The sequence below is a fragment of the Bos indicus genome, chromosome 7 (assembly GCF_029378745.1).
Source record: "Bos indicus isolate NIAB-ARS_2022 breed Sahiwal x Tharparkar chromosome 7, NIAB-ARS_B.indTharparkar_mat_pri_1.0, whole genome shotgun sequence".
NCBI lineage: Eukaryota > Metazoa > Chordata > Mammalia > Artiodactyla > Bovidae > Bos > Bos indicus.
Genome location: NC_091766.1, coordinates 68,342,262 through 68,366,053, shown reverse-complemented (window position 1 = coordinate 68,366,053; position 23,792 = coordinate 68,342,262).

Here is a 23,792-nt window from a genome sequence, read left to right as displayed (position 1 = left end):
TACAAATGCAGTGCCTTGACAAAACTTTTGACAAAGCTCAGCATACATTTTGAATAACTTCTACTAGCACAGGAGTTCAACTGGTGCCCAAGTCTTGCAGTGGGCTTGGTTTGGAAAAGTACTGAGTCCTTCAGAAGATTCCCTTAACCTTATCTGATGAAAGCCAAGTGCTATCATGGTTTTTTTTTTTCCGATCCAATCATCTTCCCTAAAATGGATTCAGAGGAAATGACTTATAATCATGTGACAATGCAGCAAGGCACATAGCTAAAAGTGAAAGTTTTCATCCCCAAATAAATCTCTGATGTCAGTGTTTTTAAGTAGAAAACATTGTTTTGGTTTTGGGGAGGAAGAAAAAGGACCCATCATCTCATAATTTGGGGAGATGTTCTGTTTTACACTAGGCAGTGCCCTCTAGCTGTGTGAACAGGAGCTCACTTAGCTCACATTCCATTTTCTGACATCCTCTCACTCACAGCTTCAAAACCTGGAACATTAATGGATGTGGTATTATATGTGAGAGAGGTATATAAATTATATAGGGGCACAGTGTAACTAGACTCCTTTATTTTAAACTGAAGTACAGTTGATTTACAGTATTATGTTAGTTTTAGGTTTATAACAAAGTGATTCACATATGTGTGTATGTGGATGTATTTCTGATTATTTTTCCATTATAGTTTATTGCAAGATAATGAATATAGTTCCCTATAGTGTGAAATGTAAGTCACTGAGTCTTGTCTGCCTCTTTGAAGCTCCATGGACTGTAGGCTGACAGGTTCTTCTGTTCATGGGAAGAATACTGAGAGTGGGTAGCCATTCCCTTTTCCAAGGAATCTTCCCAACACAGGGATCTGCCCTGGCTCTCTTCCTTGCAGGCAAATTCTTTACCATCTGAGTCACCAGTTTCCTATGCTATACAGTAAATCTTTGTTGCTGATCTAGTTCATGTATCAGTTGAACTGTATCAGTTCAGTCGCTCATTCGTGTCTGACTCTTTTCGACCCCATAAATTGCAGCACGCCAGGCCTCCCTGTCCATCACCAACTCCCAAAGTTCACTCAGACTCATGTCCATCGAGTCGGTCATGCCATCCAGCCATCTCATCCTCTGTCATCCCCTTCTCCTCCTGACCCCAATTCCTCCCAGCATCAGAGTCTTTTCCAATGAGTCAACTCTTCACATGAGGTGGCCAAAGTACTGGAGTTTCAGCTTTAGGATCATTCCTTCCAAAGAACACCCAGGACCGATCTCCTTTAGAATGGACTGGTTGGATCTCCTTGCAGTCCAAGGGACTCTCAAGAGTCTTCTCCAACACCACAGTTCAAAAGCATCAATTCTTCAGCACTCAGCTTTCTTCACAGTCCAACTCTCACATCCATACATGACCACAGGAAAAACCATAGCTTTGACTAGACAGAACTTGTTGGCAAAGTAATGTCTCTGCTTTTGAATATGTTATCTAGGTTGGTCATAACTTTCCTTCCAAGGAATAAGCGTCTTTTAATTTCATGGCTGCAATCACCCATCTGCAGTGATTTTGGAGCCCCCCAAAATAAAGTCTGACACTGTTTCCACTGTTTCCCCATCTATTTGCCATGAAGTGATGGGACCAGATGCCATGATCTTAGTTTTCTGTATACTCCTTCTTTTTCTCCCACCTTCCCCTTTGGTAACCATAAGCTTGTTTCCTATGATGACTTCCTTCATACTGAAAGTGGTGGCTTGTTTTCCTAAACTTTCAAGGGTGGAGATTGTGGGTTTGCTTTATCTACTAAAATGTTCCATTGCTTAGTATGGGATGCTTGATGAATATTTGGTGAAATAAATGGGAATTCCCTGGCAGTCCACTGGTTAGGACTCTGAGCTTTGATTGCAGAGGCTGTGTGTTTATATCCCTGGTTGGGGAACTAAGATCCCACAAGCTGAGTGTTGCTAAGAACAATAACAAAAAACGTTGGTGAAATACTCTTTCTTGAGGAAGTGGAACAGTGGAATAGGGGTAGGTGAACCTGGCTTTCACTTCTGCATTGGTCCCAAGTGACTTCTGTGGGTCCTCTCATCTATTTCTCTCTGGTCCTCAGTTTATTCACATAGAAATCAGGAGGTTTGGCCCCAGGTAGTTAAAGTCCCTTCTTGTATAATCAGTATCAAAATTCATATGACTTTTCAGGCCTAAAGTCTGACCCTAAATCAAGACCTGTACTGAATCTTTTAAAAACAGCCTACCTCAAAAAGAATAAATTTCCCAGAATGCCGAGAGCTGGCCTGAGGAGCTCCACCTGTGGCAAAGGTCATAAGGAAGGAGGCTTGGCATAAGCAAAGGCTGGATCGAGCCTCAGGAGTCCCCCTGGAAATTCTTGAGCATCTACCCCCAAAACCAGAGTCTCCCTACTTTCTGCTTTTTGCTCTCACCTACACCTCTGACTTTATGGGGGGCTGTCCCCCACTACCTCTCTCTGAAAAAAAGAGTTAACTTACAGCTCCAGTTAATAAAGTTCCTGGGTGTGATAGTGTTTCAACCTACAAACTCCTTTGGAAGTCCTCTAGCCTGCCTGAATGGGTTTTTCCAGCCACATGTGATTGCTCAGAGCCTCCCAACTGTGAGAGGCATGAGATGTTCTAAACTGTCTAAATACAGATTCCTTTGAGCAGTTAAAAGATTGATTAGAAATTGTATTGGTGAAGGGTTTTTCACTTGTTGGGCCAATGTTTGCTGCTAAGTCTCCATATCCCTTACCTGCTGTGTCCCTGGCAGTGTATTGATTAATATAATTGGTGTAAGTAGTAGCTGTAATGTTTGTAACCTTGGACCCTTGAGTTAGTTCTTTTTCTTGTTATAGCCCACCACACCTTTGCCCTATAGGAATGCAACTTTAATGCTTTTGGAGGGTGGGACCTGAGTAATCACCTTTACAGAAAAATAAGTTTTCTGAAGAAAGGGTCTTAAAATGTTAACAGGCCTCTGGGCCAGAAGATGATGCAAATCACCTAAACTTTTGCATATGATAAGTTTGCAGGAAGAAAGCCTGGCTTACTGCATAACTCTACCCCTTCCCCCATTATCCTCTATGCATAACTTAAGGTATAAAAACTACTTTGGAAAATAAAGTGCGGGCCTTGTTCACCAAAGCTTGGTCTCCCCATGTCATTTTTTCTCGCACCTTCTGGCTGAATTATTCAGCCTCTTTTCTCCACTAAATTTTCTCACTGAGCTATCCTTATTTAACCACTTTTTATATCCTTAATTAACGTTTAATTAAACAACTGTTTCCTGATCCTTGCCGACGCCATCCCCTCTTCGAATTCCCTGGATCCACCGGGGCTGGACCCTGGCACCAGAATAAAACTGCCTAAGGAGGTGAGAGACCTGTACTTGGAAAACTACTGAAGATAATACGGATGAAAAATTATACCATGTTCTTGGATTGGAAGAATTAATATTGTTAAAATGATTGTTAAAATAATTAATATTTTGAAATATTAAATTTAATATTTACTAATATTTCTATAAATTTACATTTTAAAATGTATATAAATATATAAATATTCATATATTTTATATATTATATAATTACATATAATGTATGTATTATATATCAAATTTTATATTAATAAATTATTATTACTGAAAACACTTTATTAATATTTAACAATAATTAATATTGTTAAAATTATATTGTTAAAATTACCCAAGGCAATTTACTGATTCAATACAATCCCTACCAAAATACCAATAGTATCTTTCAAAGAACTAGGAACAACTTTAAAATTTATGTGGAAATACAAAAGACCCAAAAGGCCAAAACAATATTGAGAAAGATAATAAAGGTGAGGAATTCACACTCCCCAACTCTAGACTATATTACAATGCTATGGTAATCAAAACATTATGGTACTGGCTCAACAGACACACAGATCAATGGAAGAGGATGGAGAATTCAGAATCATATACTTTTGGTCAATTAATCAATGACAAAAGAGGCAAGAATAGACAATGGAGAAAAGACAGTCTTCAAAAAGTGGTGCTGGGAAAACTGGAAAGCTACAAGTAGAAGAATGATAGCTCAGCAGGTAAAGAATCCACCTGCAATGTGGGAGACCTGGGTTCGATCCCTGGGTTGGGAAGATCCCCTAGAGAAGGGAGATTCTACCCACTCCAGTATTCTGGCTTGGAGAATTCCATGGGCTGTATAGTCTACGGGATCACAAAGAGTCAGACACGACTGAGCGACTTTCATTCAGGCACTCAATATCACATACAAAAATAAAGTTAAAGATATAAATAGACCAGAAACCATAGAACTGCCAGAGGAAAACATGGGCAGAGCACTCTTTGATATAAAAAGTAGCAGAGTTCCTGTTCAAGAACCATGATCATCTAGAACAGCTGAGTGGTGACTGAGGCAGCAAGACAGTCTACGAGAAGTTCCTGATGCAGCTTCTGGCCATCAAGGGCATGCTACAGAAGTTCATGGACGCCCTTTTCCAAACCATCTTCAGCATCACTGGGGCTCAGCCCTGCTCCTGGCCATAGAGTACATGTTTGATTTCCTGGATGAGCAGGCTGATCGGTACCAGGTACATGATGCAGATATGCATCACACCTGGAAGAAAAACTGCCTGCTCCTGTGCTCCTGGTTGAGTATGATCAAGAACCGACAGGTCCTATTCAACATCTACAAGGGCAGCAGTGCTCACGCCTGCCTGTCAGTGGTGGCCTAGGCCTTCATGGACTCCTGCTCCACATCTGAGCACAAGCTGGGCAAGGACTTTTCCTCCCAGAAGCTGCTCTACACCAAGGACATCCTCAGCTATAAGAGCTAGGTGGAGATTTACTATGCCTACATCACCAAGATGGCCTGCCATCAGCTATCAGGACACAAGTGCATATCTCACGTTGGACCCGAGTCAATTCAATAGCATGAGTGTACTGCATGAGATCTACTCTTACATCACCAAGGGAGAGACGCCAACACAGCCCTGGAGAAGGATAAGCAGACCTGGTGGCAGCTGCTTTGGAGCAAGCTGGAGCGAGTAGTACACACCGTACCCCTGAGTAACTGAGTCATGGGCCTATGACCTTCTGACCATGGGGACTTGAGTGAATTTGGGGCTGGCCTTATTTAGCAGCCAGAGCTGGGAGATCTGTAGAAGAGGCCTGGTCCCAACTGTGCCAGGTGCCCTGTGCTGGGGGCCATGTGTCCAGTTCTGGTCCCCTTGGCCCTAACCCCCTTGGAGCCTGCCAGGGTCCCAGTTCTTAATTGGTGTGAATGAGATGATGCCTGAGCCCTCCATGCCCAGAATTGCTTGCTATGGGGTTGGGGAACCCAGGTGTGACCAGGGTTCTTCTTGGGACAATAAGGTGACTGCTAAGGCCGTGGAAGTGAGGCCAGACCCTCTGGAAGATAGAGACCAGGTTTCCAAGGCCAGGACTAGTCCCAGGGGCTGGGAGTGTTCAGCTGTGCCTGGCTTCCTGGGCAGAGTCTGAGGACGGGGCCTGGCTGGTGGCCCAGGTGGGAAGAGTGAATGTCCAGGGCTCAGTCATGATGAGCTAAAGTCTGTCTGGGCCATCACCCCCCACCTGGTATGTTTCAGCACCCCTATGCTCACCACTATACACCCACAACCACCATCCTCTTGATTCACCACATGCTGTCCATGGCTGAGGTTGGAGTGACACATCGACCTCATCCAGAGAGAGGCCCTGGGTCCATCCTATGGAGGGGTTGCAGGATGGCTCCACCCAGGGCCCAAGTGACTTCCTGTTCTATCCTCTGGGCTGTGCCTCTGAGAGATATTGGGGTCTGGAGCTCCTGGTCATATTCTCCCTCACCATGCCCACCATCCCCCACACCCTGCCTCAGGCTGAGCTCTCAGCTGTAGAGGTCCCAGGGGCAGTCATGATCACCTTCCTCCCCACTCCCTGACCCGCCACCAACCTTTCAGAGGCTTCAGTCTGGCTCCCCAACAGCATGCTGGCCTCTTGCAGCAACGGGATATCTGGGGGCCATTGCTCATTTTCTAGGGGAACAATGGACTCCTGCTGACTTTGCTCAGGCAGCTGGGATTGTTGAGGTCTCTGGTCACACCCAATGGCCTCGTTGGCAGCAGGATGCAGTGACCAGAGGGTCTGGAGGTTGGGTCTTCCCATGCTGTAGTCAGCAAGCAAGAGAATACATGTTGAATTAGAAAACCTGTGCATTAAAAAAAAAAGTAGCTATGTTTTCTCACATCTGCTCCTTTTAAAGCAAGAGAAATAAAAACAAAAATAAATGGGAACTAATTAAACTTAAAAGCTTTTGCACAACAAAGGAAACCATCACAAAACAAAAAGACAACATAATGAGAGGTAGAAATTATTTGTAAATGATATGACTAATAAAGGGCTGATATCCAAAATACATAAACAGTTCATATAACTCAACGTCAAAAAAACAACCGTGTTACAAGATGGACAGAAGACATGAGTAGACATTTTTCTAAAGGGGTCATGCAGATGGCCAACAGGCACATGTTTGACATTGCTTCTCTTCAGGGAAATGCAAACGAAAACGTCAAAACCACAATGAGGTATCACCTCACAGCTGTCAGAATGGCTTTCATAAAAAAGAACACAAAACCAAATGTTGGCAAGGATATGGGGAAAAGAGAACCCTTGTACACTGTTGGTGGGAATTTGATTTAGTGCAGGCAGAGGTTTATAAGAAAACTAAGAATGGGACTATGGTATGACTCAGCAATTCCACTCCTGGTTATATATCCCCACCAAAAAAGCAATAATTCAAAAAGATATATGCACTCCAATATTCATAGCAGCCTTATTTACAGTTGCCAAGATAGGAAAGTAACCTAATTGTCCATAAACATGAATGGATAAACAAGTTACAGTGTATATATATACACGTGCAGTGTTGCCATTTGTAACAGCTTGGGTGTATTTGGAGGGTATTATGAAGGCAATGGCACCCCACTCCAGTACTTTTGCCTAGAAAATCCCATGGACGGAGGAGCCTGGTAGGCTGCAGTCCATGGGGTCGCCAAGAGTCGGACATAACTGAGAGACTTCACTTTCACTTTTCACTTTCATGCATTGGAGAAGGAAATGGCAACCCCCTCCAGTGTTCTTGCCTGGAGAATCCAAGGGATGGGAGAGCCTGGTGGGCTGCCATCTATGGGGTCGCACAGAGTCGGACACGACTGAAGCGACTTAGCAGCAGCAACAGCAGCATGCTTAGTGAAATAAGTCAGAGAAAGACCCATACTGTATTACTGAAATCACTTATATGTGGAATCTAAAAAATAAAACAGACTAGTCAATTTAACTGAAGAGGAAGCAGACTCACAAATATAGAGAACAAGCTAGTGATTACCAGTGGGAGAGGGAATAGGGAGAGGAAACGACAGTAGGGGGTCAAGTGGTATTAACCACTAGGTATAAAATAAGCTACAAGGATATACTGTACAACACATATTGTACAACAGACAATACTTTATAATAGATGAAAATGGAGCATAACCTTTGAAAATTGTGAATCACTACATTATACACCTGTGCTGCTGCTAAGTCGCTTCAGTTGTGTCCGACCTGTAACTTCTATATTATTGTATGTCCACTCTACTTCAATTAAAAAGTAAAAACAGTCTAGGAGAGAACAAATTCTATTCCAGCTCACTAAAATCTCCTGGTAATCTATTTAGTGACTGGATCAAATCCAGCAAAAAGACTGGCAGACTAGAGAAGTTTAACTTCTAAAGATACCTCCCAACATTCTCTGGAAACGTGTGGCAGAGATAAGGGCTAGACAGAATCAGTGACAGACCACCAGAGAAGCTGGAAAACCACCTCCTGACTCAGCTGTAAGTACAATCCTCTGGAAAGCACTGTACTTCTCTTCAGCTCAGCAAAGAGATGTATTGTCTCTAAGTTACACAGCTTTTGTTTGTTTTTTTGGTCCCCCCTGCATGGCTTGTGGGATTTCCCAATCACTGATTGAATCCAAGTACATCAATGGATGTACTTACATCCACCTGTAAATACAATCCTTTCTTATGCTGAAGAGAAAACTGGAACATTGCTGCTTGAACTTTCTCAGTAAAATATGGAATCTTAATACAATGATGAATGGACCAATAGAAATTGTGTCACTCATATAAAATGGATTTGTATGTCTTGAGAGAGGAATCCTCATCTAAATAGAATCATGGACTTACACATTGGAATTGTTTAAGCTTTTCCTGGGCAACATCAGTGAGGGAAAGAGAGGGGAAAAGAAACCTGAGCACAATTGTGTGGTACCTTTTGAGGAAGGAATACTCATTGAGGCTCACTTCAAAGCTGTGTGCGAAATTCCATGATAGGTCAGTGGTAGGACTCAGAGCTTCCACTGCAGGGGGTGTGGATCCTATCTGTGATTGGGAAATGAAAATCCCACAAGGCATGCAAGGGGAACAAACAAACAAAAGCTGTGTGACTTAGAGTCAATACATGCCTTTGGCGAGTCTCTCCTTATCTGTCAGACGGGTGTTATAAAGTATCAAGAAAATGGGAATAGGAGTATGTGTATCTCTGTGAACAATTTTGTTCATCAATGTCTGTGGTTTGTAAAGTTAAAATATTGGTAAAATGTAAAGGAGGAGCCTGATATTTGCTTCTGACTTTTACAGGTTTGATAGTATTCGTGTATGTGTTAGAAATTGATCTGCAAAGATTAGCAAGTACAAGTTTTGGCTTGGAGTTTTGTTAGGCTTGGGACAGAAGGAAGGGTGTGGCTAGCTTGGGAAGTCTCTTCTGGGCAGATTTTAGAGTTTCAACTATGGTCTTAGGAAATGCCTGAATGCTTTAAGATGGGGAAGATAATTGATGGGATTATTTAAATACTGGAGAAGATATCAAAAATAGCTATCCTCTGATGTGTGTTCTTCCTCATAGTTGGCAACTGCAGATAGCTGGAGAGCATTGGCCTCCTGGGCTTTGCTTTCATGACCCCTTGATTTCTAGAGGCACCTCCTGGGTTGGTCTTGCTTTCATGACCCCTTGGTTTCCAGTGGCACCTCAGCATTTCCAAATGGTCATGTTTGAGTCCCTCGTCCATTTGCTCTCGAAGATGTGCTATCCCTAGTCATGTCTCAGTAGAATCCCCTAATTGGACAGTGAATTCTGTCCCTCTATTGCTCCATGCCTTTTTTCCTTGCCCAAATCAATTCTTCACTCAGTCATCTCCAGATAGTACAAGCATGCTGATATTTTCATCATCTGTCTCTTAAACCTACTTCCAAACTCCCCCTTCCTTTTATTTTTTGTCACAAAATTCCTTGAAAGAGTTCCCTGACCTCAATTTTTAATTCTCTTTTGATTTTCCCATTCCTTGTAAATCCTTTTTCTTGAGATGTAACATAGATTGGGAAAATGAACAGTCATTCAACTATTCTTTACTGAAACTGTTTTATTAAGGTCATTAATGATCTCCAGGTTGCTCTGTCCTACAGGCAAATCTCATTCCTTGCCTTTGTGGCATTTGATTCATGATCATTGCCTCTTTGTTAATGCATTTGCTTTACTTGGCTGCAGTAGGATCCCATTTACTTTTTACCTTTCCTCCTGCTTCATTGGCTTGTTTCTATGTGTGTGATATGCCTCTTCCACCTCCTACTTTTGCACAAGGCCCCAGGGCCTAGTCTATAAACCAAGGATATCCCCTGAGCATCAACTCTGGTTCATGGCTTTAAAATCCTATTTCTAGGCTGATGTCTCTGAAATAAGTATTTTCATTCCAGATCCCCTCTCCTGAAGAGTTTTCACTTGGGTGTCTGAGAAATCTGAAACTCAACATGTCTGAAGTCCACAATATTTCCTCCCAAACTGTTACACACAGCTACCCCTGTCTCAGTTGGTGGCACCTCCAGTCTTTCCAGTTGCTCAGGTCACATCGCTTGGAGTCATCTTTAGGCTGTTACTCCACACTCTACAAGAAGTCCTGCTGGTCCTGTGTTGAAACAACCAGGGCCTGAGCTGCTCTCCCTCCTCTCTTCTGTTAAAGACATATAATCATACCTCTTGGTTTTATGGACGGGTTGATTTTCAGCAAGTATTTTAGGGCACAGCATATGTGAAGGCCCAGCAACAGGTGGGAGCTTGTGTTCAAGTAGGTCGAGGAAGCTCTAAGACTTGGGCCTCTTCCAACCAAGGCCTTCTTCAGACTGAAGCACCCCCAGATAGAAATATTGCAGTAACTTCCTGACAGGTCCTCACGCTTCTCACCATAGTGGCCCCTGCATTCCTTCTCAAAGGTGAGTCTGATCCTCTCATTCTCTGTGCCTGCACTGGGGCTTCATTTCCTGTGGAGTAAGCAGCTGGAAAGTCATGTTTGCTTCCTGAGCATTATCCCTCAACTGGGATGTATCTTCAAGGGGTCACAAAGTTGATTCTAGAGTAGCAACTGTCGAATAGCTCAAATTGAAAAAATCTATTTTGCTGTCTGGGAGCCTTGAGGACATAGTGAGGGCTCCCGTGGGAGACAGCTTGTCCGAAAATTCAGTCCTATGGAATCGTACACTTACTGCACATCACAGAGCCTTAATTCTATGTCCCTGTCTTGGCTCTTACTCATCTTTTCTCCCACTTAAAACACCCTTTGCCTATTTCCCATTCTCCAGTTGTGAAGCTCATATGTCACATTTTGAAGAGACTTCCCCCCATCCAAAATCCCAGTTCCTCAGTCAATGAACAGTCTCTCTCTGTGCCTTTGTGCTTTCATACTTTATTCAGTCAATACCCATCGAATCCCTAACAAGTTTTCAGGGATAGAGAATGAAAGGGGGAGGCCTACCTTGAAGGGTTTTATTTATAGTCTATGTCGAGCACCATCCAACACAGTATCCATGTTTGGCTATTTAAACTTATATATAAATCAAGTTAAATGGAAAAAAAATAATTCTTTGATTGTAATGGCACATTACAAATGCTTGCACAACACCCATAGAGCTCCAGCATCACAGAAAGTTCTGTTGGATATTACTGTACAAGAGGGAGGAGAGGTGGATTTCTCTTTCTCTCTCTGTCTCACACACACAAATACATCATAGGAAACAAGGTAAATAAATGCAGAGAACTGAAAAAAAGGCAGTGACTGGTTGGCTACTTTAGATAGAGGGACCAAGAGAGTGTCTGAAAAGGTGAGATTTGAGCAGGGATCAGAATGAATAGAAGAAATTTGAAAATGATGGGGTGAAAGAATAAGGATCTACGCTGAAGCACCAGTAGGGAAAAGGTCCTAAAGTAGGGATACATTTGAAGGAACTTCATTTGTTGGAGCCCTGTGGGCAAGGAGAGAGTGGTAAAAGAAATCTGAGAGATTGGTGGGGGCTAGGGCTTTTTTAAAATTTTTTTTATTTTTTAACTTTACAATATTGCATTGGTTTGGCCATAATCATTATGAATCCACCACAGGTATACACGTGTTCCCCATCTTGAACCCTCCTCCTTCCTCCCTCCCCATACCATCCCTCTGGGTCGTCCCAGTGCACCAGCCCCAAGCATCCAGTATCGTGCATTGAACCTGGACTAGCGACTCATTTCATATATGATATTATACATGTTTAAATGCCATTCTCGCAAATCATCCCACCCTCTCCCTCTCCCACAGAGTCCAAAAGACTGTTCTATACATCAGTGTCTCTTTTGCTGTCTTGTATACAGGGTTACTGTTACCATCTTTCTAAATTCCATATATATGCGTTAGTATACTGTATTGGTATTTTTCTTTCTGGCTTACTTCACTCTGTATAATAGGCTCCAGTTTCATCCACCTCATTAGAACTGATTCAAATGTATTCTTTTTAATGGCTGAGTAATACTCCATTGTGTATATGTACCACAGCTTTCTTATCTGTTCATCTGCCAATGGACATCTAGGTTGCTTCCATGTCATGGCTATTATAAACAGTGCTGCGATGAACATTGGGGTACACGTGTCTCTTTCAATTCTGGTTTCCTCAGTGTGTATGCCCAGGAGTGGGACTGCTGGGTCATAAGGCAGTTCTATTTCCAGTTTTTTAAGGAATCTCCACAATGTTCTCCATAGTGGCTGTACTAGTTTGCATTCCCACCAACAGTGTAAGAGGGTTCCCTTTTCTCCACACCTTCTCCAGCATTTATTGCTTGTAGACTTTTGGATTGCAGCCATTCAGCTGAATTCTACCAAAAATTTAGAGAAGAGCTAACACCTATCCTACTCAAACTCTTCTAGAAAATTGCAGAGGAAGGTAAACTTCCAAACTCATTCTATGAGGCCACCATCATCCTAATACCAAAACCTGACAAAGATGCCACAAAAAAAGAAAACTACAGGCCAATATCACTGTTGAACATAGATGCAAAAATCCTTAACAAAATTCTAGCAAACAGAATCCAACAACATATTAAAAAGATCATACATCATGACCAAGTGGGCTTTACCCCAGGGATGCAAGGATTCTACAATATCCACAAATCAATCAACATAATACACCACATTAACAAATTGAAAAATAAAACCATATGATTATCTCAATAAATGCAGAGAAAGCCTTTGACAAAATTCAACACCCATTTATGATAAAAACTCTTCAGAAAGCAGGAATAGAAGGAACATACCTCAACATAATAAAAGCTATATATGACAAACCCACAGCAAACATATCCTCAATGGTGAAAAATTGAAAGCATTTCCCCTAAAGTCAGGAACAAGACAAGGGTGCTCACTTTCACCATTACTATTCCACATAGTTTTGGAAGTTTTGGCCACAGCAATCAGAGCAGAAAAAGAAATAAAAGGAATCCAAATTGGAAAAGAAGAAGTAAAACTCTCACTGTTTGCAGATGACATGATCCTCTACATAGAAAACCCTAAAGACTCCACCTGAAAATTACTAGAACTAATCAATGAATCTAGTAAAGTTGCAGGATATAAAATCAACACACAGAAATCTCTTGTATTCCTATACACTAATAATGAGAAAATAGAAGAGAAATTAAGGAAACAATTCCATTCACCATCGCAACGGAAAGAATAAAATACTTAAGAATATATCTACCTAAAGAAACTAAAGATCTATATATAGAAAACTATAAAACACTGGTGAAAGAAATCAAAGAGGACACTAATAGATGGAGAAATATTCCATGTTCATGGATCGGAAAAATCAATATAGTCAAAATGAGTATACTACCCAAAGCAATCTATAGATTCAATGCAATACCTATCAAGCTAACCATGAATTTTTCACAGAGCTAGAACAAATAATTTCACAATTTGTATGGAAATACAAAAAACCTTGAATAGCCAAAGCAATTTTGAGAAAGAAGAATGGAACTGGAGGAATCAACCTGCCTGACTTCAGGCTCTATTACAAAGCCACAGTCATCAAGACAGTATGGTACTGGCACAAAGACAGAAATATAGATCAATGTAACAAAATAGAAAGCCCAGAGATAAATCCATGCACCTATGGACACCTTATCTTTGACAAAGGAGGCAAGAATATACAATGGATTAAAGACAATCTCTTTAACAAGTGGTGCTGGTAAAACTGGTCAACCACTTGTAAAAGAATGAAACTAGAACACTTTCTAGGGCTTTGTAAATCTGAGTAAGGAGTTAGATTTTTTTTTTCCCCTAAAAGAACCATAGAAGGGTTGTAAGTCTAGTAGTGACGTAGTCCAATTATAAGTTTATCATTTTTATCATTCTGCCCAATTTTATTGGTTGCTTACTTATCTCTGTCTCTACCTGATTGCACAATTCTGGATATTTTTCATCCTTGATGCACTAAATCATGCCCTGTTACTGTCAATATATTATTAATAACAGTGTTAGAATTGAATTAAATTAGAACATTTTTATCACTGATATACTGGGTTTTGGCCGTGTCTCTCAAATAAATAAGGCATGGCCTACTTTTGTATGAGGCATTTCAGATTTCCCCCCCTAACCTTTGGTGCTGATTGAAATGGGGTCAATAGTGTCCCCTCCAAGAGTATAGAGGCAGTGGAAAAGAGGAAAGCAGGTATCCAGAAATATGCTATTCCTTGGTAGAACACCTCTTGTTGTCTACTTAAATTCACGTGCATAGCATCATAAAGCTGTGCTGTGCTTAGTTGCTCAGTTGTGTCCAACTTTTTGCAACCCCTAGGAGGACTATTAAAGACATATAATCACCTCTTGGTTTTATGGAAGAGTTGATTTTTAGCAAGTAGTTCAGGGCACAGCATGTGTGAAGGCCCAGCAACAGGAGGGAGCTTGGTTCAAGTAGGTCAAGGAAGCTCTAAGACTTGGGCCTCCTCATTCCAAGGCCTTCTTCAGACTGAAGCACTCCCAGACAGGGCTCCCACAGCCTTGTTTCTCATAATAAAAGTTCTTATGAACTTTTATAAAATAGAGATAGAGCAAGTATTTTCAGTGCTATTCTCCAAATGAGGAAATCAAGTAACAGAGCTGTGATCTGAACCTGTCTAGTCCAGACTCTGCTTCCTGAAACATTCTCCTGATATCACTCAATAAGATGTGGCCTGAGACATCCTGTAGAATGAATGGGTAGGCATAATTATTTGCATTTTTGCTGAATTCTTGTGGCTTCTAAAGAATGTTGCTCCCCACTTGGCTCTACCAAGATTGAATCTGTAGACATGGCAGTAGCTGACTTTCAACACACCCTGAAAGGAGTTCAGGGCAGAGATCAGGAATGAGGCATTCTGTGCTCTGGGAAAACTGGCAGAATAGGCCTTCAGATGATATTTTTGAGAGAAAATTTTATGAATCCAAATTTCTTTCATCTTCCCATCCTTAGAAAAGCACTAAAGTCAGTTAACTGAGATGTCTGTTCCTTGTGACTAGCAACCTTCTACTGTGTGCCCTGACTGCACAGTTTCAATATCACAGACATGCCGACATCCCCTCGCTCCACCCCACCTCTTTGGAGCAGTTCCTCAGAGTTCTCTGAGAGGCCATCTCCTTGTACTCAGTCAGTCTCCAAATAAAACAGAAACTCACAGGTACATTGTGCATTATTATTTCAGTTGACTGTTTTGGGGACCATAAAGAGACACAGACCAGACTTTCCTTGCTTGAACTTTATGAGGATCAAGAGCCCTTGGTACTTCAAAGACCAGCAGGGTCTCTTGTGTCTGTCTTCATTCTCGATGAGTCCAGATGAATTTGAGTAGACCTTTCTTGGTTCTCACGTCTCCTGATTATTGACTGATGATCCTGAGTTTTATTTGGCAGTATATAATTGATAACTGCTCCCCTCTCCCCCACATCCCTGAAGTTGGAAGACACTGGGAGGTTGGTTGAAAGAGGCTGGAGAAATCTGGATTGGGTGATTAGGTGGGAAGTTGGACTCGTTCCTCCTAGGAGAAGTTTGCATTTCTCTCCTGGTGCCTTGAGACGTGAAGACTTTACCAGTGCTCTCAGGAACTAGACGGTCTAGAGACTAAGAAAAAAAAAGGAGAAACCTGTTTTAAATTCAAGCAAGTAAACAACTTATTCCAACTGTTATTTAAAATACTAGGGTATTGTAATACCAGATTCATGACTAAGTTTTAAAAATGAAGCTATGAAATCTCTGGTTGTATCTGTCTATATGTCTGTGTGAGCCTTATAGATATGATATGTCTACCTCTGGAGAGCATTACCAAAATTAACTTGTAAATGAACTCTATTTACTTGACTTACAGAAAATTAAATACTTACATAGATTCTCAAAAATATAAAAGAAATTAACCCAAATGAATTTTAGATTCATGTGAACTAAGGAATATTCAGTATTAAATTAATATTTGAAGTAAAAGTAAAAATTTGTTGGTTTAATTAATATAGACATGTTTTTAGGGCCATCAACATTAAATGTAATACTTTTATTATACCTAGATTTACTACAATAAGATCTTGTCAGCAAGAAAGATTACTTGGTATGATGAAATTTTTTTATAAAATATGAAGCTGTTAAATGTAAAAGAGATAAGAGGTTTTAGGTAAACTGTTTAGATATAATTATGTTTTAGCAATGTCTACTTATAACTAGTCTCTCTAAATAATTGGTTACTTGAAACTTTAGGATTTTCCTACATTAAGTTGAATGATGAAAGTTTATTAAACATCAAGCTCCCTTCCAAACAAAACAAGGTAGCTGAAACATTAATTACTGAATGTAGATATCATTTTGCAGAGAACCTAAAGATTCAGGACTGTTAATAAATACATTTGGTGCCACATTGTGACATTTTCTCTATGAAAGCACATGCATTTTAGAAATTATGTTGTTTAATCACTAAGTCTAGTCCAACTCTTTGCCACCCCATGACTTCAGGACATCATGCTTCCCTGTCCTTCACTATCTCCCGGAGTTTGCTAAAATTCATGTCCATTGACTTGGTGATGCTATCTAACCATCTCATCCTCTGCTGCCTTCTTCTTCTTTTGTCTTTAATCTTTCCAAGCATCAGGATCTTTGCAATGAGTCAGCTCTTTGCACCAGGTGGCCAAAGTATTGGAGATTCAGCTTCGGCATCAGTCCTTCAATGAATATTCAGGGTCGATTTCCTTTAGGTTTGACTGGCTTGATCTTCCTGCAGTCCAGGGGCCTCTCCAGAGTCTTCTCCAGCACCGCAATTTGAAAGCATCAGTTCTTCAGTGTTCATCCTTCTTTATGGTCCAACTCTCATAGGACTACTGGGAAAACCACAGCTTTGACTATATGGACCTTTGGCAACAAAGGGATGTCTCTGCTTTTTAATACACTGTCTAGTTAGGTCATAGCTTTTCTTCCAAAGAGCAAGTGTCTTTTAATTTCATGGCTGCAGTCACCGTCCACAATGATTTTGATACTCAAGAAAATCTACCACTGCTTCCACTTTGCCCCCTTCTATTTGCCATGAAGTGACGGGACTGGATGCCACGATCTTTGGTTCAGTCTCTCAGTTGTGTCTGACTCTTTGTAACCCCACAGACTGCACACATCAGGCTTCCCTGCCCATCACCAATTCCCAAAGCTTGCTCAAATGCATGTCCATTTAGTCTATGATGCCATCCAAACATCTCATCCTCTGTTGTCCCCTTTTCCTCCAGTCCTCAATCTTTCCCATCATCAGTCTTTTCTATTGAGTCAGTTCTTTACATCAGGTGGTCAAAGTATTGGAGCTTCAGCTTCAGCAAGAGTCCTTTGATTGAATATTCAGGACTGAATATTCATTCCTTTAGGATGGACTGGTTGGATCTCCTTGAAGTTCAAGGGACTCTCAAGTGTCTTGTCCAACACTACAGTTCAAAAGCATCAATTCTTCGGCGCTCAGCCTTCTTCACAGTCCAACTCTCACATCCATACATGACTACTGGGAAAACCATCCATAGCTTTGACTAGATGGACCTTTGTTGGCAAAGTAATATCTCTGTTTTTTAATATGCTGTCTAGGTGGGTTATAGCTTTTCCTCCAAGGACCAAGTGTCTTATAATTTCATGGCTGCAGTCACCATCTGCAGTGATTTTGGAGCCTAAGGAAATAAAGTCTGTCACTGTTTCCATTGTTTCCCCAACTATTTGCCATGAAGTGATTGGACTGGATGCCATGATCTTCATTTTTTGAACACTGAGTTTTAAGCCAGCTTTTTCACTCTCCTCTTTCACCTTCATCAAGAGACTCATTAGTTTCTCTTCACTTTTTGCCATAAGGGTAGTGTCGCCTGCATTTCTGAGGTTATTGATATTTTTCCCCACAATCTTGATTCCAGCTTGTGCTTCATCCAGACCAGTATTTCACATGATGTACTCTGCATGTAAGTTAAATAAGCAGGGTGACAATATACAGCCTTGATGTACTCCTTTCCCAATTTTCAACGATCTTAGTTTTTTCATGTTGAGTTTTTATAAATAGCATTTCAAGTTTGCCAATCTATGGGATGCTAATGTAAAACACAGTATGTAATTGCTTGCTTCTCAGTTTTCACAAGAAATTAAGTTTTTTGAAATTTGATAATTCAGGACTTCTCTGGTGGTTCAGTGATTAAGACTCTGTGGTTTCAATGTGGGGGCCTGGGTTTGATCCCTGGTCAGGGAACTAGACCCCATGTGCCCCAACTAAGAGTTTGTATGCTGCAACTAAAGATCCTGCATGCCCCAATGAAGACACAATGCTGTCAAATAAATACTTTTTAAAAATTGATAATTCTAAGTAATTAGCCTATAAAGTTAATATGAAAAACATCTTTGTATGCACGTAGGAAGAAGAGGGGCTTCCCTGGTGGCTCAGATAGTAAAGCATCTGCCTGTAATACAGGAGACCTGGGTTCAATCCCTGGGTGGGGAAGATCCCCTGGAGAAGGAAATGGCAATGCACTCCAGTACTCTTGCCTGGAAAATTCCATGGACGGAGGAGCCTGGTAGGCTACAGTCCATGGGGTTGCAAAGAGTCGGACACGACTGAGCAACTTCACAAGAAGAAGATATAAGAAATAAAAATGCATTTTATTAAGGAAAAAGAAAATAATTTTGTTCTGATGCTAATTATTTCTAAATAGGAAAGAAGAGACAGATTGTTGTAAGTATAGAAAACTGCAGGTTTGAGAGGAAAAAAGAAACTTTAGAAAGGATTCTATGTTTGGGCAGAACTAAGGTTAGAATTAATTTAATTGGGCAAATGAATTTCAATATTAAAGATAAAATAGTACAAAACCTGACTTTGGTTTCTCTCTATTAAGAGGGGAGAGTTTTCTTAAGAATATTGATCTGATTTTTGTAACAGATTGTGAATTTTCCTTGTATTTTAAGTAATTTTTATAACTTTCTGTATTTGCCTTTGAAATATTTTATTGTTTCTTGGTTAAGTATAAGTATCGTTTCATAGTGACCTGTAATGCCACCTGACCAAGTGTTTTTTTTAAAGCCTTTTGATATTTTTGGCAAACTTGCCAGAGATCAAATTCTTCTTGAAGTTCATTTGACCTTTAGCTTACTTTGAGATTTTCCAAAAGGTCCTGAAACACCTAAGGGAATTGTTTTCTCTCTTTATCAAAGATAAAAATTTTAAACTAACTAGGCTTATATCCTATGTTAAACTGCATGGGAAGCATTTCAAGGGATGGTGATAAACATCCTTACGCTATATTATTAGGGGAAATGTTTTAGATACTCTAGAAATTATTGGAATTCCTAAGACTCTGATATGTCATAGTAAAATGTTATCAGACTTTATTCTGATTATTAAAATGTTCTGTCATAGCAGTAGTTTCTTTGTCAATTGCATCTCAATCGGATCTTTAACCATGTCTTTAAAAAGCTTTGTTGTTCATAGACAGTTATTGTTTGATCCTGATGCCTTTGCAAAAATGCTTCATTTTCAAGAAAATTCACAGAAAGAATTTTTGACAAGTGGGACTGGAGTCGGACACGAGTGAGCGACTTCACTTTCACTTTTCACTCTTCTGCACTGGAGAAGGAAATGGCAACCCACTCCAGTGTTCTTGCCTGGAGAATCCCAGGGACAGGGGAGCCTGGTGGGCTGCCGTATATGGGGTCACAGAGTCGGACACAACTGAAGTGACTTAGCAGCAGCAGCAGCAGCAGGCTTTTAAAAGCTTTATAAAACTGTTAACAAAAGATCAAGAATTAGTTATGTAGGACTGAGTGAACTGATGAACATGGTTATAGATTTTATGGTTTTTCTGGTCTGAAATATTACTGCTTTTTAATCTGTTTTCCAGATATAAGGAAACCTTTCCCCTTAAACTAATTATAACTTACAGCAATTTGGTTGTGATACTTTGTAAGCAAAACTGAAACATGTCTCTTTTCTTTCTACCTGATCCCTCCAAAATTGTAAACACTTACTCCTTGGAAGGAAAGTTATGACCAACCTTTTGAATATGTCTCTGCATATTCAAAAGCAGAGACATTACTTTGTCTACAAAGGTTCGTCTAGTCAAGGCTATGGTTTTTCCTGTAGTCACGTACGGATGTGAGAGTTGGACTGTGAAGAAGGCTGAGCGCTGAAGAATTGACGCTTTTGAACTGTGGTGTTGGAGAAGACTCTTGAGAGTCCCTTGGACTGCAAGGAGATCCAACCAGTCCATTCTGAAGGAGATCAGCCCTGGGATTTCTTTGGAAGGAATGATGCTAAAGCTGAAACTCCAGTACTTTGGCCCCCTCATGCAAAGAGTTGACTCATTGGAAAAGACTCTGATGTTGGGAGGGATTGGGTGCAAGAGGAGAAGGGGACGACAGAGGATGAGATGGCTGGATGGCATCACTGACTCGGTGGACGTGAGTCTGAGTGAACTCCAGGAGTTGGTGATGGACAGGGAGGCCTGGAGTGCTGCGATTCATGGAGTCGCAAAGAGTTGGACACGACTGAGAGACTGATCTGATCTGATCTGATCTGAGGCTGCTAGCAGACTTATCAAGTAAATAAGAAAGTCCACCTGCTGACAGCTGCAGGAATCTGAAGACACTTTGGAACTCTGAGAAGAGAGAAATTAATTCAGATCTTTAGGTATCACACGTGGGATCTGATGACATGCCCTTCGGATGACTTTTCTCACCTTGAGAAAGAAGCCTTTTAAAAATTCAATCTGAGATTCTTTATAAAAAGTTCCACCTGAACCAATTTTTAAAAGGATTGTATGTTCAGTTACACTTATATAAGTAATCAGGCCAAGTTTACTGAAAGCAGACTTATTTTTGTAAACAAATTACTCTTTATTTGATTATATTTGATAGAAGTCACATAATTTTAGAGAGAAAAATTACATATACAGATATTAAATTCTAGTATTGTTCATTTAGGTCTGTATTTACTGCCCAAGACTCACTTCTGAGATAGACCCCTGTTGTTAGGTTACATTATTGTAAAGTTTAATTGAATTATTAAAAGGACACTCTAAGTTTGTCTCTGAAGCCTATCACTGTAATCTATCTTTGGATGAATATCAGATGCCTCATGGCCTATAACCAGAAGATTATGCATTTGGAAAGGCATCATTTAAGGACTGTCTCCAACCTACATGAAAGGACACTTGTCAGACTTGCTTGATTAGCTCATGCACAGAACAAACGAAAGAAATTGACTTTTGGTTTTGTATTTTCCACTTAGAAAGAGTTCTTGCAATGGAGCTCTTCAGTTCAATTCAGTTCAGCTGCTCAGTCGTGTCTGACTCTTTGCGACCCCATAAATTGCAGCACGCCAGGCCTCACTGTCCATCACCAACTCCCAGAGTTCACTCAAACTCACATCCATCGAGTCAGTGATGCCATCCAGCCATCTCATCCTCTGTCGTCCCCTTCTCCTCTTGCCCTCTATTCCTCCCAGCATCAGAGTCTTTTCCAATGAGTCAACTCTTCGCATGAGGTGGCCAAAGTACTGGAGTTTCAGCTTTAGCATCATTCTTTCCAAAGAACACCCAGGACTGATCTCCTTTAGAATGGATTGGTTGGATCTCTTTGCAGTCCAAGGGACTCTCAAGAATCTTCTCCAACACAACAGTTCAAAAGCATAAATTCTTCAGTGCTCAGCCTTATTCACAGTCCAACTCTCACATCCATACACGACTACTGGAAAAGCCATAGCCTTGACTAGATGGACCTTGTTGGCTAAGTAATGTCTTTGCTTTTGTATATGCTGTATAGGCTGGTCATAATTTTCCTTCCAAGGAGTAAGCATCTTTTAATTTCATGGTGGCAATCACTTAAACTCACCTTAAAACAAAGTTCAAACAGAGGAGAAACTACACTCCCATCAAGACAAAGAGAAGACCACATCCGAATCCCAATCTGATCTGTATGATTAGTTACAGTACTTTCAGCATAATAGTTACATTAGATAATAATATCATATTATATAATTATAAAAGTATGGATGTAATTATATATTATAATTATTTTTGATAATTTCTTGGACTGTTTCATAAGTCCATATTTTTTTTTTATCATGGTGTAAGTCTTACACAGAGTTTAAAAATTAATCTAATTGTTAGGCTTATGATCAGTTACCTACATCTAGTACTTCTGGGTTACCATGGTGGATTTCTCCTCTCCACTGGTCTAATTGGATGACTCTTAGGAAATTTATTCCAGAAGAAAGCTATAATTCTGTTTGAGCAGATGTTGATATTATTAGATTAGACTCCCTCACTTGGCCAGTCAATAGTGCTTTCTCTATAATATGAACATTCTTTTAAAGTTACTCAAGCTCAGTAATAACAAACAAAATTTCAGTCAGCAAATATAACTTCCTGATTATTAGGAGGGATCCTCCTTCAGTTACAGGGTGGATTTATATGACTCCCACCAGATTATTTAAATCATTTAAGTTTAAAAGCTCCCTTACATTGGGAAGAGTTAAATTAATGATTATCAGCCTAATAACACTAGGGAATTAAGCTGGATGCCTTGTGAACAATACAAGTATTTCATTACCTTTAAGACAGTGATTTGTACAGGACAGATTGAGTCAGATGAGCTGGTATACTGGATCACACCTAACTGAAACTCTTGGCCTAAATGTTTACTTATGACCCTATTAATGCTACTAGCTATATTACTCAAAGAAGGCAATGGCACCCCAATCCAGTACTCTTGCCTGGAAAATCCCATGGATAGAGGAGCCTGGTGGGCTTCAGTCCATTGGGTCACTAAGAGTCGGACACAACTGAGCGACTTCACTTTCACTTTTTCACTTTCATGCATTGCAGAAGGAAATGGCAACCCACTCCAGTGTTCTTGCCTGGAGAATCCCAGGGGCAGGAGAGCCTAGTGGGCTGACATCTATGGGGTCACACAGAGTTGGACACAACTGAAGCAACTTAGCAGCAGCAGCAGTTTCTTGTATTTGGCCTATTTTACAAGATAGTGATTTCTTGCATTACTAAATGTGTGACTAAGCCTCTGATGAAAATGATGACTAGGCAACTTGAACATATATATTTATTTAAGAGCTATACATGTATATATTTATTTATGAACTCATGACTGTAATAGTGTAGCTCTAAATATGGGAAGAAGCAACACAGGGTATTTTGCTTGGACCAAAACAGATTTGAAAGACATGTGGTCCAAAGACTTTTGGCTACTATTAGCAGTGCCTAGTCCAGTAAGAGCACACTGAAGATCATCAAAATACAGGCCTGACTGAGAAAAAGGTATAAGTTATGACCAAGCTAGATAGCATATTCAAAAGCAGAGACATTACTTTGCCAACAAAGGTCTGTCTAGTCAAGATTATGGTTTTTCCAGTGGTCATGTATGGATGTGAATGTTGGACTGTGAAGAAAGCTGAGCACCAAAGAATTGATGCTTTTGAACTGTGGTGTTGGAAAAGACTCTTGAGAGTCCCTTGGACTGCAAGGAGATCCAACCAGTCCATTCTGAAGGAAATCAGCCCGGGGGGTTGTTTGGAAGGAATGATGCTAAAGCTGAAACTCCAGTACTTTGGCCACCTCATACGAAGAGTTGACTCATTAGAAAAGACTCTGATACTGGGAGGGATTGGGGGCAGGAGGAGAAGGGGACGACAGAGGATGAGATGGCTGAATGGCATCACTGACTCGATGTATGTGAGTTTGAGTGAACTCCAGGAGTTGGTGATGGACAGGGAGGCCTGGCGGGCTGCAATTCATGGGGTCGCAAAGAGTCAGACACGACTGAGTGACTGAACTGAACTGAACTGCACTATGAGATAAAGTGGTCATGAACTGCCTCCTAAATCATGATTGAATTTATAACCATGAGGGGGCACTGCCAGCTAAGGAGTGTCCCTAGCCATCTGG